This window comes from Eptesicus fuscus, chromosome 1 (assembly GCF_027574615.1).
Source record: "Eptesicus fuscus isolate TK198812 chromosome 1, DD_ASM_mEF_20220401, whole genome shotgun sequence".
Classification (NCBI taxonomy): Eukaryota; Metazoa; Chordata; class Mammalia; order Chiroptera; family Vespertilionidae; genus Eptesicus; species Eptesicus fuscus.
The window spans coordinates 81,563,045-81,568,835 of NC_072473.1; positions in this window are offsets into that span (position 1 = coordinate 81,563,045).

Here is a 5,791-nt window from a genome sequence, read left to right on the forward strand (position 1 = left end):
TTCCTGATAAAATCTCTCAGCAAAGTGGGAATAGAAGGATCATACCTCAACATAAAAGCATTATATGACAAACATACAGCCAACATCATACTCAATGGGCAAAACCTAAAACCATTTCTCTAAGAACAGGAACAAGACAGGGATGCCCTCTTTCACCCTCCTGTTCGATATAGTACTGGAAGTGCTAGCCACAGTGATCATACAAGAAAAAGAAATAAAAGGCATCCAAATTGGAAAAGAAGAAGTAAATCTGTCCTTATTTGTACATGAGATGATACTGTATATAGGAAATCCCAAAAGATTCCATAAAAAAACTACTAGACTTAATAATGAATTTGGCAATGTAGCAGGATACAAAATTAACACCTAGATATCTATGGGTTTTTTATACACCAACAATGAACTCACAGACAGAGAAACTAAAAAAAAAAAAAATCCCATTTACCATTGCACCAAAAACATTAAGATAACTAAGAATAAACTTAAAACTAATGATGTAAAAGACCTGTACTCAGAAAACTACAGGACATTGAAAAAATAGATATAAGAAGACATAAACAAATGGAAGAACATACCATGTTCATAAATTGGTAGAATCAACATCATTATAATGTCCATACTACCCAAAGCAATCTACAGATTCAATGCAATCCCCATTAAAATACCAACAATATATTTCATAGACCTAGATCAAAAATTCATCTGGAATAAAAAAAAAAGACCCCAAATAGTCACAGCAATCCTGAGAAAGAAGAACAAAGTTGGAGGGATCACAGTACCAGATATCAAGCTATATTACCAAGCCACGGTTCTCAAAACTGCCTGATACTGGCACTAGAATAGACATATAGGCGAATGGAACAGAACAGAGAACCCAGAAATCGACTGAAGCCATTATGCTCAATTAATATTTGACAAAGGAGGCAAGAGCATACAATGGAGTCAAGACAGTCTCTTCAATAAATGATGCTGGGAAATTTGGTCAGATACATGCAAAAAAATGAAACTAGATCACCAACTTACACCATACACAAAAACGAACTCAAAATGGTTAAAGGACTTAAATGTAAGATGGGAAACCATAAAAATCTTACAAGACTCCATAGGCAGCAAAATATCAGACATATGTCATAGCAATATCTTTACTGATACAGCTCCTAGGGCAATGGAAACTGAGGAGAAAATAAACAAATGGGACTACATCAAAATAAAAAGCTTCTGCACAGCAAAAGAAACCATCAACATAACAATAAGAAAGCCCACTGCATGGGAGAACATATTCACCAATGATATTTCTGATAAGGGTTTAATCTCCAAAATTTACAGGGAACTCATACAGTGCAACAAAATGAAGATAAACAATTCAATAAAAAAATGGGCAAAGGACCTAAATAGATAATTTTCCAATGAGGACTTACAGAAAGGCAAGAGACATATGAAAATGTGCTCAAAGTCACTAATCATCTGAGAGATTCAAATCAAAACAATGAGGTACCATCACACACCTGTCAGAATGGCTATCATCAACAAATCAACAAATGACAAGTGCTGGCGAGGATATGGAGAAAAGGAACCCTCATGCACTGTTGGTGGGAATGCTGACTGGTGCAGCCTCTGTGGAGAACAGTATGGAGTTTCCTCAAAAAGTTAAAAGTGGAACTCCCTCACCCCCTGCTAAAAATAAAGTGGAACTCCCATTTGACCCAGTCATCCCACTTCTAGGACTATATCCCATGAAACCAGAAATACCAATCAGAAAGGATATGTGCACCCTTATGTTCATTGCAGCACAATTTAAAATAGCTAAGATTTGGGAACAGCCTAAGTGCCCATCAGCAGATAAGTGGATTAAAAAATGGTGGTTCCTCCACAATGGAATGCTACGGCTGCTATAAAAAAGAGGGAACTTTTACCATTTTCAACAGCATGGATGGAACTGGAGAGCATTATGCTAAGTGAAATAAGCCAATCAGAGAAAGATAAATATCACATGATCTCACTCATATGTGGGATATAATGCTCAAAATAAACTGATGAATAAAAATAGATTCAGAGACAAGGTAGCACTGAGCAGACTGTCCAACCTCAGAGAGAAGGCTTGGGTGGGGGTGTTAGAGATCAACTAAAGGACTTGTATGCATAAATATTAGCATAACCAATGGACACAGACACTGGGGCAATAGGGGCTTGCCCTTGGGGGTGGGAGGGGCCAGGGGCATCAACTGGGGGAAAAGGAGACATATGTAGTACTTTAAACAATAAAAACAGAAATCTATGAACTAGAAAAAAAAATAAAATGAAAAATTATACCCAGTAAAAAATGAAAAAAATATACAGAACCTTCAAGATCTCTGAGACAAAGTCAATGGGTCTAACATTTATGTTATTAAAGGCCCAAAGAAAGCAGCAAAAGGTATTGGTGTGGAAAGTAATGTTCGAATAAATAATTGCTGAAAACATCCCAACATTTGATTAAAGGCCTAAATTGACAAATTAAAGAACTCAGTAAACTTCAAACTATTAAAACAGAAAGAAAACTACTCTTAGACAGATAATAAAACTGCTGAACACCAAAGATAAAGAAAAATCTTGAAAGCAGCTAGAGATAGATGACATGTAAAATATATGATAACAATAATTTGAAATACTTGGTTTTCTCATCAGAAACCATGAAGGGCAGAAGACAGAGGAACAATGTCTTCAAATTGTTGAAAGGAAAGAACTGTTAAACCAGAATTCTATATCCAGTGAGATACTCTTCAGGAATAAAGGCAAAATGAAAACATTCTTGGATAAAGAAAAACTAATGGCTCTAAAAGAAGTACTAAAGGAAGTTCTTTAGGCTGAATCTAAATAACACCAGAAAGAATAATGGAACTTCAGAAATAAAGACAGATAAACAGAAATCCTATAAAATAAAGAGGTAATATGCAAATTGACCCTCATGCACTCACAAGATGGCTGCCTACGACCGCCAGCAGGGGCATTAATGAGGGACGACCAAACGACTGAACAACGGGCTGTGTGGGGCGAACAGGCCGGCAAGGGGGTTAGTGAGGGATGACCAAATGACTGAACAGCGGGCTGCGTGGGGTGACCAGGCCAGCAGGGTGAGCAGTTGGGGGCAACCAGGCCAGCAGGGAGGGCAGTTGGGGGTGACCAGAACAGTAAGGGGGCAGTTAGAGGTGACCAGGCCGGCAGAGGGGGGCAGTTGGGGGCAACCAGGCTGGCAGGGGGGAGTAAGAGGTGACCAGGCCAGTGGAGGGGGGAGGGATTTGGGGGTGACCAGGCCGGCAGGGGACAGTTGGGGCAATTAGGCTGGTAGGGGGGCAGTGAGGGGCAACTAGGCTGGCAGGGCGGCACAGTTTGGGGCAACCAGGCCGGCAGAGGGGCATAGTTGGGGATGACCAGGCTTACGGGGGTGGGGGGAGTAAGAGGCGACCAGGCTAGTGAGGGGGAGCAGTTAGGGGCGACCAGGTTGATGGGGGGGTGAAGTTGGGGGTGACCAGGCCGGCAGGGGGGGCAGTTTGGGCGATTAAGCTGGTGGGGGGGCAGTGAGGGGCAACTAGGCTGGCAGGGCGGCACAGTTGGGGATGACCAGGCCAGCAGAGGGGGCCAGTTGGGGGCAACCAGGCCAGCAGGGGGGCCATAAGGGGTGACCAGGCCAGCAGGGGGGCAATTAAGAGTGACCAGGCAGGCAGGCAGATGAGTGATTAGGAGCAAATGGTCCAGGATTGTGATCATTGAAAACAGAAATTATAGCAATGTCTGGATTTAAATATAATACATATAAGAACTTTAAAGGATTTGTTGGTGATAGTGATATGGTTTGGTTATGTGGTTTTATTTCTTTAAAACTTATTTACATTAAAAATAAGTTGAGTTTTGAAAGACACATACAGACGTGCAGCCAACACAACAACCAAAATAAAGAGTATGTTGAAAAGAATGAACATAATCATTACTCCCAAAATTTTCTCGAGGTCCCTCTTATTCCTTTCTTCTCTCCAATGACAAGCTTATGTTACTACTAGAGGCCTGGTGCACGAAATTCATGCACAGAAGGGGGGGTCCCTAAGCCCAGCCTGCACCCTCTCCAATCCAGGTCCCCTCAGGGGATGTCGGACTGTCATTTTAGGCCCAATCCCTGTGGCCTGATTCCTAACTTCTCTCCCCTGCAGGATTGGGCCTAAACCAGCAGTTGGACATCCCTCTCGCAATCCGGGACCACTGGTTCCTAATCGCTCACCTACCTGCCAGCCTGATCCCCCTAACTGCTCTCCCCTGCCAGCCTGATCCCCTTAACTGCTCTCCCCTGCTGGCCTGTTTTCCCCTAACTGCCTCTGCCTTGGCCTGGCCACCATGGCTTTGTCCGGAAGGATGTCTGGTCTAATTAGCATATTACCCTTTTATTTGTATAGCTAGAGTGCTTTTCCTTTTTTTAGACTTTATATCAATAGAATCAGGCAGGGTGCATCTTTTTTTTCTGGATTCTTTCACTCGGCATAATTATTTTGAGATTCATTCATGTTGTTGTTATCAAATACATAGTGGTGTTTGTTAGTGTATTGGATTCTTTTTGGGAGGACCAAGTCTACCAAAACATTATATGCATGTGTGCATAAGTATGTGCATATATACATAAGTTAGAGTGAATAAGGTTCTGAGAGAAATATTTGGTATATCTGCACAGTTCTTGTTATAGTGTTGTGGATAAACAGTAATACAGATGTAAGGAATATGGTACTACTTTCTGGGGACAGCATATTTTCATGGAAAAGGTCAAATGTCAGGGGTCAAATAATAACCATGATATGATTAGTGCCTGAACATTCTTATTTCACATCTCTGTTCCTTAATTTCATTATCCTTTAAAAACTGGGAGATAATGTCAGCACTTCATATGATTATTATGTGTATTAAATGGAATCACATATATAAAGCACTGAGCATAGAGTTTGACACATAGCAGTTAATCAAAAAGTGTTAGTTCCCTTTCTTTTCTACCTTTTTCTTGGGGAAAACTTCTCATCCTCAAAAAAAAAAAAGTGTGGAGGGGGTAGTTTCTTTGAGCTTAATTGTAATATCATGGTGCCATCTGGTGACCATGTAGAACTATTACAGTACCTGTATTGGATACAGCATTTCTGACAAAGCTCTACACCTGTATTGAAGATGTCATCTCTAGGCTAGTGTTGAAGGGACAGGGAATGATGGCTGTGCTTGAAGACTGTTCTACTGAGTTTAGAGACCTCTCCCCTGCCTGGACATTCTTTCCTGTCAGGAAGCAGGGCTCAAGAAAAAGGAGAAGAGCTTCTGCCATAGCCTATTCTAAGATGGGCAAATGGCAGATTGAGTGTGGAAGCAAGTGAGTGAAGTATTCACATTTATTCAGCTCTAAGGTAGATACGGAAAGGGAAGAGTTGGTATTTTTTCCTGTTGAGAGGTCTGCCCTTAAAAAATTGGGCACAGTGCCTTTGACCTAGAATCCAATCCCAGAGGAGTTTCAAAATCATGTAACTCCAAATACTACCCAAATATTCCTAAAAATGGAATAGAATAGCAGCCTTTTCAATTTTTCCAACTCCCCCTACCCCAACCTGGATGGAGTACTGTACCATCAGAATACAGCCAATGCCTCTGCATCCATCAGACTTGTTCCTTGGCTCAGGTTTCAAGAAGTACCCCCACCCCACCCCACCCCACCCCACCTCTAGTGGCTCCAAAACAAGTATCAACCGATGGCCACTCTTGCCATCTCTCCTTTGTCATCAAATCAAGTCAAAACTGG